Source organism: Lepus europaeus, chromosome 9 (genome assembly GCF_033115175.1).
Source record: "Lepus europaeus isolate LE1 chromosome 9, mLepTim1.pri, whole genome shotgun sequence".
NCBI classification, from domain to species: Eukaryota; Metazoa; Chordata; class Mammalia; order Lagomorpha; family Leporidae; genus Lepus; species Lepus europaeus.
In genome coordinates this window covers 26,891,063-26,905,988 of record NC_084835.1, presented here as the reverse complement: position 1 = coordinate 26,905,988, position 14,926 = coordinate 26,891,063, and the positions used below count along the sequence as shown (strand labels likewise).

General features: G+C 55.4%; 1 protein-coding gene across 1 annotated transcript in view; it reads left to right on the top strand.

The window, feature by feature from the left end:
* Window positions 1-11,084: 11,084 nt before the first annotated feature.
* SFMBT1 (Scm like with four mbt domains 1) overlaps window positions 11,085-14,926 on the top strand; it is a 130,442-nt gene continuing 126,600 nt past the window's right edge. Inside the window, exon 1 of the mRNA XM_062201083.1 lies at window positions 11,085-11,237. The gene's annotated coding sequence lies outside the window, so the exon portion shown is untranslated. The remainder of the gene's footprint in view (window positions 11,238-14,926) is intronic.

Here is a 14,926-nt window from a genome sequence, read left to right as displayed (position 1 = left end):
TAGTGCAGTAACAGGGAAGGGATGGACACCTCGGGATTTGATTAGCCCTTTCCCATATTCCTGTGGAACAGTGGTCTTTCTGCTTTTACTTGTTGCGCATTTTATTTAGTGCAGCATTAAGCCTGTGATTATAAAGTAAATTAAAAATATGGCAAAATTAAAAGGAAAAAAGAAGGAGAGAGGGAGGAGAGTGTCATTGCATTCTTAGGGTTGTATCTATGAACGACACGGAATCTGTTGTCTTTATATTGCTAAAAATAAATAAATAAATAAAAACAGTCAAGAAGGGGCCAGGCTGAAACCAGGAGCCAGGAACTCAGTCTGGTTTCCCGCGTGTGTCCCAAGGACCCAAGAACTTGGGCCAGCACTGCTGCCTGCTTCCTGCCTTAGCAGGACGCTGGGATCCGGAGCAGAGCCAGGCCTGGGACCCAGGCACTGCGGATTTGGGATGTGGGCATCCGGAGAGGCAGCTCGCCTGCTGCACCAGACACCTGCCCCCAGCGTACTTCTGCAGTTCATCCCTGCTTCCCTGGGCGACACTTGCTCCTTCCTTATCCTCACTGAGGAGTGGGATCCACCATGCGAGGGACAGACGGCACCTGTTCGTTCTCCCGTGCACGGCCATTTGGGTCATTTCCAGGCCATTGTGGGCAAGGCTGCTATGAGGATTCCTGCGTGAGTCCGTGCGTGGACGTGTGTCTGTGCTGCGGAAACTCCTTGGGTGGAGTAGACACCTCCAGGGTGAGGACTGCCGGCCTTAGAAGAAATTGCCAACGGCAAGGTATGAGAACTCCGCTGCTCATCCCCCCGACCTTCTGTGGCCTCCAAGAGCCCACCATCGCCAGGCCTGCAGGGAGGCCTGACTGCCAGGATGTCAGATGAAACCTTTACAACTGGGACCAGCATTGGGGTGCAGTGGCTGAAGCTGCCGTTTGTGGCGCTGGCACCCCATATCAGAGTGCCTGTTTGAGCTCGGGCTGCTCTGCTTCTGTTCCAGCTTCATGTTGTTGTATCCTGGGAAGACAACAGAAGATGGCCCAAGTGCTTGGGCCCCTGCCATCCACATGGGAGACTGGATTGGAGTTCCCGGCTCCTGGCTCCAGCCTGGCCCATCCCAGGCTGTTTTGGTCATTTTGGTAGTGAGCCAATGCATAGAAGATCTGTCTGTCTGTCTCTTTCAACTAAATAAATCAATCCTAGGAAAAAAAAAATACTTGTCTGCTGCCTTCTGAGAGGCCTGCCTCAGCTTGCCCGGGCTGCCTGTCCCTAGCAGTCGCCCCTGGCCTCCACGCAGCACAAAGGCACTGAGAAGGTCTGTAGCACTCCCCTGTCCCCCATGCACACAGCAGGGCCCAGGGAGAGAAGGGACTTGGTGTCCACAGTTGTAAGCAGAGCTGGGCAACGGCTCAACTTTCCCATCCCAGTGTGAGGAGGGGGCATCGGTTCTCCTGTCTTAGACAGAGGCCCTTCCTGTGTTCCCTGCTCATCAGACCAACCCAAGAAGGGCTTGGGGTGGCTGGGAGGGCGGCTGGGGTGCTGGGGCACAGTCCTGTCCACAGCAGCCTAGTCAGTGCAGGTGCAGAGCAGGCGTCAGTGTGAGGAGGGACAGGTGAGCAACTGAGCCTGGCTGTGCTGCTGGGAAGACACCAGAAAGCTCCTTGTCCACAATCCTGACGAGTTTGCTCCCAGCTCAGGCCAAGATCCTACAGCTGGCAGGACCTGCACACGTGGAGCCCACGCCGTGCTGCTCACCAGCCGCGTGCCACACGCCCGCTGTCAAGGGCAGAGACTGTATGGAGACAGTACAGACGTGGAGAGTGGAGGCCTTAGGGGCACAGCCTGTGGGAAATGAGGAGCGCTTATCCCAGACTTTGTAAAATAAGGACTGAGAGTATCAGAATTTAATTCAGCATACTTCACTGTGCACAAACTCCTGGGTAAAGCAAAGCCCACTGGCATTTTCCCTGATTTTTTATTTTTTAAAAAATTTATTTATTTATTTATTTATTTGAGAGAGAGAGAGAGGGAGGGAGAGAGAGTCTTCCATCTACTGATTCATTCTCCAGAGCAGAGCTAGGCCGAAGCAAGTAGCTGCTTCCGGGTCTCCCATGTGGATGCAGGGGCCCAAGCATTTGGACCATTTTCCACTGCTTTTCTCAGGTGCATTAGCAGGGAGCTGGATTGGAAGTGGAGCAGGCAGGACACAAACCAGCACCCAGGACACAAACCAGCACCCATACGGAATGCAGGTGTTGCAGCAGCAGCTTTACCCGCTACGCCACGCCAGTCTGCATTTCCCTTGATTTGTCTGCATGATACAGAAATTTCTTCCCTCCTTAATCCACCCAGTGCTGGCATGTGGGGGCCTAGAGGTGGTGTTACAAACCTGGCTGGTATCCCAGCCAGACACCAGGAGGCTCTTGTTAACGGGGAGATTAAGCTACTGTGTAGCTACAGCAGGCATCAAACATGTCAAATGTCCTTGTTGGAGGTGGTGTTATAACACAGTGGGGTAAAATGCCACTTGGGACACCCATATCCTACAGTTGGACCTGGGATCAAGTGCCCCCTCTGCCTTCTGATCCACTTCCTTCTAAGGTGCCTGGGAGGCAGCAGATGATGGCTCAGGCATTTAGGTCCCTACCACCCATGTAGGAGACCTAGATGGGATTCCTGGCTCCTGGCTTTGGCCTAGCCCAGCTCTGGCTATTGCAGGCATTTGGGAAATGAACCAGTAGATGGAAGCTCTTTCACTCTTTCTGTCTCTCTTTCTCTGTCACTCTGCCTTTCAAGTAGATAAATGAATCTTTAAAAATAAATAAAAATAAATGCACTTGTTGGTGTTTTCTTTTTTAAAAATTTTATTTATTTGACAGGCAGAGTTACAAAGAGAGGGAGAGAAGGAGAAATTTTCTATCCTCTGGTTCACTCTCCAAATGGCCGCAATGGCAGGGGGCTGGGCTGATCTGAAGCCAAGAGCCAGGAACTTCTTCTGGGTCTCCCATGTGGGTGCAGGGGCCTAAGCACTTGGGCCATCTTCCACTGCTTTCCCAGGCCATCAGCAGGGAGATGGATCAGAAGTGGAGCAGCCAGGACTTGAACTGGTGCCCATACAAGATGCTGGCTGAACCAGCTGTGCCACAATGCCAGCCCCATGTTGGTGTTTTATGGTTCACTCCAATATCCTAACAGTTATTGTATGTAAGCTATACCTTCATATAAAAGAAAGGTTTGGGCATCTGGCTTAGTGGTTAAGATGCCAGTTAAGGTGGCTGCAACCCACATCAGAGTGCCTGGGTCCAATTGCTGACTCCGGCTTCCTGCCAGTGTGGACCCTGGGAAGCACCAATGATGCCTCAAGGAATTGTGTTCCTGCCACACAGGTGGGGGAACGTGGATTTAGTTCAAGGTTCCAGGCTTCAGCTTAGGCATCTGGGGGGTGAGCTAACAGATGGGATCTCTCCCTCTGAAATAACTTTTAAAAACAGAAGTAGAAAAAGATGGCAGAGTGGGAAAAGGCAGGCAATGGGACAGAGAACAGGGCTTAGAATTCAATTTGTTTTGCAAAAATACTGCACAGAAAGTTATCTTGCACCAAAAACACAGCCGCTGCTGGCGTTCCACCTCGTCCTCCCCGTGTGCAGACGATCTGTTTCCTCTGAGCTCTCCTATCTTCTGAGTTTTGCCTGCTACTGCTCCCTTGGAGGCATTTTCTGCCTTTTGTCTCTTTTCCATCTCCTTCCGACTTTTCACTGGGATGGCTGGGCCAAGCCACAGGAGCTTGTCAAGGGCCTTCTTTAGGCTTTCGCTAGGGACTTGTTTCTTCTGGAACACCCCAGCCAGGTACAGCTGTTTCTCGTCTTCTGTGAGGTTTCCAGCTCCCAGCACCACAGCGCATTTAGAGGCTTTAAGAACAATTTTCTGGCAGATTTTAGAACAGGTGATTGGTGATCTTTGCTCATGGCACACAGGCAGGGTTCAAGGACGACTGGGCGGCAGAGGAGTTCAGGCCGTGCCTTCTCATGCCCAGCAGGCGGCTTCGGAGAAACACCGGATCTGTGCCTGGATCCCTTTTTATGCTCTCCCTTCCTTGGACGGGTCTGCCCTGCCAAGTCCCTTCCAAAGGCCTGGTCACCAGCTGGAATTGTGGATCTGATGGAACTCCACTCAGAGTGAAGCAGCTGGAACTCAAACTGGTGCCCATATGGGATGCTGATGTTGCAGGCAAAGCTGCAGGAAGCCAGAATGGAAGCGGAGCAGGCAGGATTCAAAACTGGCACTCTGATATGGGATGCGGGCATCAAAAGTGGCAGCTTAGCCCAGTGCACCACAATCTAGCCCCTGTGTGTATACTTGAATTTTTTTTTACTGTACATGACTTTTGATACGGGACCTATTATATATTAATATAACATATATTAACCAAGAGGAATGAAAACGTTTGTCACTCTGCCTTTCAAATGAATAGAATAAATTTAAAAAAAAGAGGAAGGAAGATTTTTATGTGAATCTCCATAGCCCCACACTGGAAGCAACTCAAATGCCCAGGAACAAGGGAATGTTTGAACAGGTTGTGTCAGATCCACACAGCGGAATATGCCTAAGTAAGACAAAGGCATGGAATATTGCTACATGCAACAGCAGCAAGAAATCTAAAAGCATGGTGCTCCATGACAGAAGACAGGAAAGATGGCTACTTTCTATGTAATTCCATTGCTATAAAATTTTAGAAAATGCAAACTAACCTGTAGTGTCAAAAAAAAAAACAGAGCAGTGGCTGCCTGGAGATGGGATGGCATAGACGAATGGATTGAAAAGAGACACATTAAAAAAAATTTTTTTTTGAGAGGCAAAGTTACAGAGAGGCAGAGGCAGAGAAAGAGAGAGAAGTCCTCCATCCGCTGGTTCACTTCCCAAATGGTTGCAATGACCAGAGCTGAGCCAATCTGAAGCTAAGAGCCAGGAGCTCCTTCTGGGGTCTCCCACATGGGTGCAGGGGTCCAAGGACTTGGGCCATCTTCTACTGCCTTCCCAGGCCCTAGCAGAGAGTGGATCAGAAGAGGAGCAGCCGGGACTAGAACTGGCTTTACCTGCTATGCCACATTAATGGCCCCAAAGAGACACATTTTTGGGAGTGATGAAAATATTTGTTTTCTTGATTGTAGTGACGGTTTCATGTGCATATTCATGTATCTCTAGGAATCAAATATATGCTTTGTATATGTGTAGTTTATTGTACTTCAGTAATACAGAAAATATGAAGACATTTTCCAATTACATATCTTTCATTAGAAACACTGCTAATATTTCAATATAACAGTGTCCTTTAATATTTAATAATATAATACAACATAATGGTTTTAAAATCTTTGTTTTATTTGAGGAGCAGAGAGACAGAGCGCGAAAGAGAGAGACAGAGGGAGCTCCCATCCACTGGTCCGCTCCCTAAACACCTGCAGTGGCCAGTGCTGGGTCAGGCAGGAGCCAGGAGCTTGGAATCCAGTCCAGGCTCCTGTGTGGTGGCAGGGACCCAACTACTTGAGCCATCACTGTGTCTCCCAGGATGCACATTAGTAGGAAGCCAGCATCAGAGCCACAGCCATAAGTGGAACCCAGGTGCTCTGATGTGGGACGCAGGCATCTTGTGCATTAGAATAACTGCCCACCGCAAGGGGGTAGTATTTTGAAGACCAGTGCAATAGGAAACTTCTGAATATCTGTTCCCTGGGAATTCTATATGATTGAAATGATATTTAACCTGAAGTAAAGGAGTAGTTTAACACTATAGAAGGGAAAAGGAATACTCTGCTCCACTTCCAGTCCAGCTCCCTGCTATGCACCTGTGGAAAGCAGTGGAAGATAGCCCAATTACTCTCTTTAAAAAAAGATGTATTTTATTTATTTGAAAGGCAGAGTTGCTGGTTCGGTCTTAAAATGGCTGCCACAGCCAGGGCTGGGCCAGGCTGAAGCCAGGAGCCAGGAGCTCCATCTGGGTCTTCCACATGGGTGGCAAGGGCTCAGGCACTTAGGCCATCTTTTGCTGCCCTCCCAGGCTCACTCGTAGGAAGTTGGGTCAGAAGCAGAGCAACTGGGACTTGAACCGGCACTCTGATATGGGATGTTGGTGTCACAGGTGGCAGCTTAACCTGCTGCACAATGCTGGCCCACAGTTCACCATTTTTAAAGAACACAATTTTGTGGTCTTTGCTAGAAGTATATTCACAGCATCGTGCAACCATCACTAGTACCTAATTCTAGAGCACTTCACCGCCCCAAAGAGAAACCCCAACCCAGCTCCTGCTCCCCTGTTTTCCTGGGCCCGGTTGAGTGTCCTTGGTCATCTATTTGGGAACTCTTGTTAGCAGGTAAGAAGTTGGAGATACAAAGGTTTAAGAACAGTACATGACTAATAATATAGAATTGTGAGCATTGTTCCTGTCAGTTCATTTCCCCTCTGCATTGGGAACAGAGGACAGCAGAGACAGAGACAGCTCCCTGGGGATGAGGAGGGCATGGCCCTGGACTTGGGATTCTCACATAAAATGTCTAGGGAACCCAAGCTAATGCCTTAGAAAGACAGAGAAGGGAGTGGAGTGTTCTTGGAAGACATCCCAGTGGAGGTGTCTTTTGGGCCAGGCCAATTCTTTCTCATAATTATGCTGTGCTTTTATAGTTTGCAAAGAATGTCTGCGAGCATTTTTTTCTCTTGGATGTTCAGAACCCAGCAAGGAAGTCACTTCATCCCCATTTTGCAGAGGTGAGGAAACTTGAGTCCGCAGAGGCACGGGGCCCCACAGAGGCCTCACAGAAAAGTCTCAGAGAGAAGCAGTGACCCTCAGGCTATCTATGTCCAAAGCCCACTGCTTTTGCTCTTACAGCACAGCGTGGGTGAAAGGGCCTGGGGTTGGGGTATTTGCAGGAGCCAGGCACAGAGATGGAGCAGGGCAGGGGTTGGGGGTGCACAGCAGTGGCCCATGCTCCAGGGCAGCAGGGCCAGTGGAACCAGCCGGGCCTCGGCAGAGAGCTGCACCGGCTGAGCAGTGCCTCCTTGGGGGCCAGCGCTGCAGCACTTGGGCAGTGAGCCACAGGGGCTTCCTTTTTAACTTGCCTGTCTCTGGCTGATTGAATGGTGCTGGCTGGACGCTGGCCGTGGAGGGACCCGGATTGCAGACAGCGGTGCCCGGCAGGCTCCGGGAACCTAAATTCTTGTGCGGGAAAGAGTCTGCTGCCTTGGCCAAGGGCTCCGGCAGCCCTCAGGGCCCAGGCCCAGCCCCCATGTTCTCACCTGGTACAAGGCCTGGAGTCAACACCCAGCCCTTGGAACACTGACTTCTGGTTGTGATTTATCCCTGCTAAAAGCCTCCTAAGCCTCCCAGTTGTACCTTGCATAGGACCAAAAGCCTCACTTTGGCCCCCAATCCCGGCCCTCTGATCTGTCCCCGCCCCTGCCTTTCGTGCTGTGCTCCAGCCACCCCGTCTCTTTCCCACCCCGCGGAGGTGCCCCAGCCCTTCCCACTGCAAGGCCTTGGCAGCCCTGCATCCCACCTCCTGCACCGCCCTCCTCCCACATTGTTCTGGTGCCTGTGTAGCAAAGTGTCTCCGCAGAGAGGCCTCCCCTACCCATCCTTTCTATAGAACCCCTTGTCTGTTTCCCCGGTCATAGTTATAACTGACACCTGCATCTGTTTGTCTTTGGCTTGGGTTCTGTGCCCATCCCAAGCCCCACAGGGGAAGGCTCCTTCCCTGGAAGGCGGAGCCGTGCCGGTCTCCTGAACTGGAAGTCTGGCCCTTTTTGCAACAGGTGCTGGGTGGATGAAGAAATGACAGGTCAGCCAGGCTGGCAGCACCTCGGACCATCCTAGCGGCTGGCACCCTACTTGGGATGTCCATGTCCCTTATTGAGGTGTCTGGGTTTGAGTCCAGGCTCTGCTCCCGAGTCCAGCTCTCTCACACCCTGGGAGGCAGCAGTGACGGCTCGTGATTGGCTCCCTGTCCCCCATGTGGAAGACCCAGGTTGAGTTCCTGGCTCCTGGCTTTGGCCTTGTCCCGCCCTGGCCATTGCAGGCATTTAGGGGAGTGAACCAGTGAATGGGGAGATTTCTCTCTCTGGGTCTCTTCTTTCAAATAAACCAAATTTAATTTAGTTTTATTAATTTATAAAAGAATTCAGTTTTCTGTAAGTTGCCCCTGGCTCCATCCTCCTTCTGGGGACTCCTCTTCTGCCAGCAGCCCCCAGCCTGAACTGGAAACTCCCTGTCGGCTCACGGTCCACAGGGAGTGCCATGACCCATCCCGAGGAAGGTAGCCAGGGTGAAAGGAGATGACACGTGCATCCACATGCCCATACCCACACCCACACAGGCCGACAGCTTTCACCTGTCCCCCGTGCTCCTCTGCCTCGGGGGTCATGAAGGTAAGCAGTGGCGAAGGGTGCCATCCACAAGGGTCCTGGCTTTTGTGTGAGAACTTGACAATGTTTGAATCAACGGGGAGAGGGCATGCGTGTTGGGCAGGAAAATGGGACTTAGGAAATATTTGATCTGTTGAATTCACAGTTTAATGGAACTCCATGCCAAAAAAACAAAAAAAAAAAGTCAATATTTCTTTGGAACCAAAACCATCCACACTAGCCACCATTTTCCTTGTGGCAGGCGTGGGGCTGGTGAGCAGGACTTGCTGTTACTCCTGCGTGGCAGACCCAGACCCTAAAGGCTACCGGGGACAAGGAGCTTGCCACCATCACAGGGCTGGAGGGTCTCCTGCCAAACCCTGTTAGGATTACCTGCGAATACACACGGGCGCAAAGACCAGCGTGGCTATCAAGTGACAATCCAAAAAAGGAAGCAGGAATGGAGGTGTGTGAGATGTGAGGGTGTATTTCAAAGAGCCGAAGTGCACCAACTAAAATCAAAAGCCGAGCCTAACAGTGGGTTTTCCCAAACAAAGGGTAAGGGAGGGATTATTCAATAAGCGATGACGGCATACTCAACAGCAGTCGGTGATGGTGGTGGTGAGTTAAATCCATATTTTACCTCCCAGATGAACAAAGCACAATAAAACGAGGCTAGAGAATTATCAACGAATTAAGTACGAAATGAAATTGGACTAGACTAGCAGAAAAGCAGTGAATCAGATGGTGGGGGAAAGCTCACTTTGTCAGCATTGAAGCCATGAAAAAAGTCACACAGGCTGGGATGACAGATTCAACACCGGGATAAAACAAAAAGGAACAGGCTGGAAAATCTCTGCATCGGTGCTAACAAAGGAGCAGGGTCGGTGATACAAAGGCGCTTGTTCACGGGCAGAGGAGGCTCCAGTCCTCCGCGGAGGAACGGGTGTGAGCCGGTGGGTCACAGAAGGCGGCACACACACGGCAAGTGCGTGCAGGAGCGCTCATTGCTGAGTGTTTGCTCAGCAAAGTCACCGTGAAGTGACAACGGTGGATTGAACTAACGACCAGAAGACAGTCGTGAAGTGGTGGGAAGGGGCCGCACCGGCTGCCGACGACGAGCGTCCGTTGGCGCGGCTCCTGGGGATGGCACCACTCGGCCACCGGCAGCCTCCCCCCAACCCCGGAGCCTCTCCCTGCCAGCAGGTGCAGGGCTCAGGGACACGTCAGTGAGCCAGGGCAGCCAGAGCCCAGACGCAGTGTGCTGGGGACCAAGTCACACCTCCGGAGAGGGTCACGTGAACAAAAGAAAACCCTTAGAGAAAGTGGCGAACAAAAGAAAAGTGGGTAGTTGGGACTGTGCGAAGTCGTGCGTGAGTGCCAGGATCTCGGAGCGAAAAGCCGCCCTCCCTGGGAGCTACCCGGACACTCTGCGTTTGTTGCGCCCTTTCTCCCGCTGGTGGCCCTGAGCTAAAATAAAAGAATCAAATCAGCCTGCGTTCAAATCCTGCCAGCCGAGTGTCGGCAGAAGCCGGGCGTCTCCCGGGACGGCTGAGGCCGGCGGGAGGAGGACCGCGCGCGCGCCGGGCACCCCGCGGGGCACCCCAGGCGGTCCCCCTGCGGCGGACACTCGGCGTCCGCGCCGACCCGCAGGAGCCGCCGGCGCGCGTCCCGGACCTCCTGCCAGGACCTGAGGAGCAGAGCCGGTCCCTCCTCGCGTGCCGCGGGCTCCTCAGACAGGGAACTGCCCGGAGCGGATGGGGGTTGCGTGTGTCCCACGGGCAGCCGCACGCGCCAGGCGAGCGGCGGGCCCAGGACGCTCGGCCGACCTGCGGCCACTTGCGGGCTTGGGATCCCAGCCCAGGCTCCGTAATCTCCCGCCCGAATTCCGCAGCCTCCTTGTGTCCCCTCGCAGGGACGCCGAGCCGCGGAAACTCCCGAGTGTACACGCCGCCTCCCACGGGGCTCGGCGCGGAACCTCACGGCCGGGGGCCCTCGGGTGCAGGGACCCGCTGCCCGCGCCGCTGGTACGGGCCGGCCGCGCGCGCCCATCGGGGTCCGGCTGCCGCTCGGTCCGCCGCTCTCCGAGGCCGGCTCGCCCCGGGCGGTCACGTGCGGGCGACAGCGGCGCGCGGCGCCGGGCCCCGAGACTCGCCCGGGCTCCCCGCCGCTCCGTCCGCCTCAGCCGGGGCGTGGTGCCGGGTCGGGGGGGGGGGGTCCCTTCCCTGCCGGGCCGGAGCCGGGTTAGCACCGGCGCTGAGGCCCCGGGGGCGCGTCTCTGCCCCGCAGATCGCGCGGAGCCACCGAGCCGTCGGGGCCCTGGGCGCCGCCGCATGCCCCCGCCACGCCCTCGGGGGCGACCGCGGCTTAGTTGCGGGCCGGGGCGGGAGCGGCGGACTGCGGGCGACGCTGGCCCCGCGCGCCTCAGTCGGCGGCTGCCGCGCGGCCCGGCCCGGAGGGAAGACGCGCGGGCGGCCACCGGGAGGCCGGGCCGGGGGGCGCCACGCGCGCGGCGCGAGGGGCGCGGGCTGCCGGGAGCACCGCGGCGCTGGGGGGGGGGGGGGGCGCGGGCGCATGCGCCCTGCGCCCGTGCCATATTGGAATGAGTCGGAGCGCGGAGCGCCGCCGCCGCCGCCGCCGCCTCCGCCGGAGCGCGGGTGGAGGGGGGCGGGGAGAGCTGCCGGCCGCCCCGCTCCGCCGAGCCCAGCAGGAAGGAGGGCGCGAGCGGGCGAGCGCGGGCGGCGCGAGCGGAAAACGCGCCCGCGCGGGGCGGCGAAAAGAGGAAAGAAAAGAAAGAGGACGGGCGCGAGGCGGGGGCGGCGAGCGCGCGCGCGAAAACTCCCGGCAGGTAAAAAAGCGGGGCCGCCGGCTGGGCCTTCCCGCGCGGCGGCCTGGAGGGCGGCGGCGGCGGCGCCGGGGCGGGCGACGGCGCTGCGCTCCTCACAAGCGGCCGCGCAACTTTGCCCACGGAAACCCACGGGGCGCGGGCGGCGGCGCCAACGGGCGGCGGCGGCGGCGCGTGGGGGCGGGGGCGGCGGGGGCAGCGCGGCGCCCGCGCGCCGCCTCGCGCGCCCCCGCGGCCCCGCGCGCCGGCCGGCCGGGCTCCAGGGGCGCGCCCGGGCACCTCGCGGCGGCGGCGGCGGCGGCCGTCAGCCCCGGGAGGCGTGGAAGGAAAGTGCCCGGGTGGCGGCAGGCGCCAAGTTCCCCGCCCGCCGAGCCCCGCGGACCCGCCCCCCGGGCTCGCTGCGGGCGGGGCGCGAACCCGCAGCCGGGGCGGTGGAAACTTCGGGGGGCCCCGGGGCCGCAACCGGTGGCTTCGCGCCGCGGGCACAAGTGAGCGGGGCCTCTCCGGGCAGTGCCGCGGGGGCCCGCGCGCTCCGGGTCGGGCCGCCCTGGTCGGCGGAGGTCCGCGGCCGTGTCGCTTCCCGTCCGGAGGTCCGGTGCGGACGCCGAAAACGGTGGCTGCGGGGCGGCGAGCCGGCCGCCCGGGGGTGGGGGGGCGAGGCCTGCTGCTCGGAGCGGAGCAGCAACGCCCGGAGAGGACGGACGTAAATTCCCGCGGAAGATGTAGGTTAGGTTAAGTTTTCCCTAAGATGTCAGCCCTTCACGTGGGGCCCGGTCCCCTGCAGCCCCGGGGGTGCCCCGGGCAGGGCTGGCTGCGGCGAGCGCCTCTTGGCAGGGAGACCCGGGCGCCCTCGGCGGCCCTGGGAGCCGGCAAAGCTGCTGCCCCGGGCCCGCGGCCGCCGCGCGTCAGACCCAACTCCGGGCCCTCGAGGCGAACGCCTGGCGCTCGGCTGCGAGTGTGCCGGGGCGGCCCGAGGCCGGGAGCCAGGCTTGCGCGGCCCTCTGCCTGCACCGCGGGCGGCCGCGGGTAGCGGGGAGCCCTCCCGGGCCACAGGTAGCCGGGTCCCAGCCGGGTCGGGGACGTCGCGGCCTGGCGGGGGCAGGAGGGGTGGTCCACGGGCCCCGCCGCGGCCGCCGGGTCCTGCGGGCCTCGATGGGTGTGATTTTCCTCACTTGCACGGTTGGGATGCGGGAGCTCATCTTAACCCGAGTTCCCAGTTGTGAAATTCGGATAGTTTTTGAAGTGGAATATTTAAAAGGAAAAAAAAAAAAGCCCTGTATTTTTTAAAAGTTCTACTTAAAAGCGTTCACAGTTGGCATCTTTATTAGAATATGTTTGGGGAAAAAAATCTTGGTAGGAAAATTTTGTGAGAGTTATCTGAACAAAGACATTTAAAATGTATCTGAGAGTGTTTTAAGAATTACAGGAATTTGGTTTATTGGTAAGATCCCAGGAGGGCGGTCCTTGGTTTACTGTGCCCTGCTGCCTGTCCAGCGCGGGTCCCCTGTGATGCTGCCCCTCTGACCTGTGGTCCACAGCTGGGCTCTGCGCCCGGGCAGGGTCTCTGAGCGTGAGGGCAGCGATCGGAATAGTGGTGCTGAAGGCCTGCAGGTGCACACACAGGGTGGTAGGCTCTGGGTGTGACCCTGTGCTTTCCGTAGGGCCCGCGGGGGCTTTCCCGTCCAGGAGAACTTACAAGTGCTGACCCAGGTCCCTTCTCAGGAGGTCACCGTGGCACAGCACATGGCTAGCTTGAGTCGGTGGTCCCGGGAGGCCTGTGTTTACCTGTTGCTCCCGGTTTGTGGACTACAAGTGTATTTGTGGGTGCTGGATTTGAAGCGGGGAATCGTGAACTTGCCCAAGTCCGGGTTTAAGGTGTCAGTCGATGAATCAGTCCCTTAAAGCCTAGAAATTGCCAAGAAAATTGAATGAAGATTGATTTTTTAAAAGTTCAGTGAATTAGGGATGTGAGTATAAAGCTTTAATGACCTTTTAAATGACAGCAATTAACATGATTTATATATGCAGGGCATTCCCCTGGTTTATCAAATCATTAGAACGCCAACATGGAAAACAAAAGCAAAAGGTAACTAAAACTTGTTTCAGGTGTAATTGAAAAAAAAACAAAAACAAAAAACAAAACCAAAAGTCGACTCTGCAAGGTGAAGATGCTTTTTAGTATTAGACTGTGGACTGGGAAGGTAGCTTCTGTCCCTTCAGCCGAAGCAGCGCCGCAGCCCCTAGCTGAGCCTTCCCAGACAGCCGGCTCTGCATGGCGCGTGCTTTCTGGTTTCAGTTGAAGGAGAGGAGCTGGACACTGGACGTGCGTTCTCACTTTGTTAGTTCCTGACGGAGGCCTGCGGTTGGCCCTGTGGTGGGGAGTTGGGGGCTCTCAGCCGGTTGGCGGGGATCACGGGGCTCCACAGAGTGCAGAGGTTTTCTTTTGTGAAATGAGTTCACTGCATGATTCTGTCCCTCGTGGCTGGAGGCTGCCCCCCCCCCCCCCGGGCCTGCCAATCACTCAGCCTCTTGGTCACTCACCCAAAACTCTCAGCCCGGTTAGCCAGGAGAGGATTGATCATTTAGCTATTGTTAGTCCACTGTTGTTGCTGTCATTGTTTTTCCTTCTGCGGCTCTTTTTCAAGTTCTTTGGCCTTTGCACTATCAGAATATCTAACTTAAAATTTGAAAATCTTTTCTGCAGCTGAAGACCAAAAAACCAGAAACAAAATACACATGAAAGGGGATTTCTTCTCATTGATATTTGTTTCCTTGTCAACTCTGAGTTTTCCCTTTAGAATAGCCTTCCCTTCAGTGTCTCACGGCTTCTGCAGGGGGCCTGTGCTTTGGCAGTGCCAGCCAGGCTGGGCTCAGCTGTGGAGCAGCGGCGTGGGCACCGTCTGACTCAGGCCCACGGGCAGGACAGGCTGCCTAGACGCCGAGGGCTACTTGAGGTTGTGTTCTCACTAAATGAGTAGACCTGTGTCAGCTGTTGTCTAGGTAGGGATTTTGAATGTTAAAAATTTTCTCATGAATTCCCAGAACTTTCCTTTCTGGGGTTATCTGGCTGATAACCAGTATTCGAGTGAAGAAAACATCATTCATAACCTCCCAGCCTGGTCGTGGCAGGGTTATTTCCTTTGAGTAAGTAGCGTTTGTTTTGTAACTAGGGTGTTCTTTATTTGAAAACAATATTTCTCTGTATACATAGTTGTTAAATTGGATCAAAGTCTCTGGGGATTTGTGTCACCTGGGAGATTCTGAACCATTAGACTGTGGGGAGTGGGATTTTGGTAGGATTCTGTCATTCTTCCAGGGATAGCCGCCCGCTGGAAAGCAATTAAATAAAAATAGAAAGGATGTGGTCAGGTTGTTGCAAATTCATGCTTAACTTTTCAAAAGTGAGAGGAAGGATGAGAACAAAGGCAGGTTATTAATAGAAAAATCACATGACTTCACTGTAGAAGTTTGTTTTTTTAAAAAAATATTATTTATTTATTTGACGGAAATCCTTAAAGATTTATTTATTTGAAAGAGGGTGAGGGGAGAGATACCTTCCCTCTGCTGGTTTATACCCCAGGTGGCCGCAGAGACCTGGGCTGAGCCAGGCTGAAGCCAAGAGCCAGGAGCTTCATCCAGGTCTCCTATATTGGTGGTAGGGGCCCACACATCTTCCACTGCTTTATCCAGGC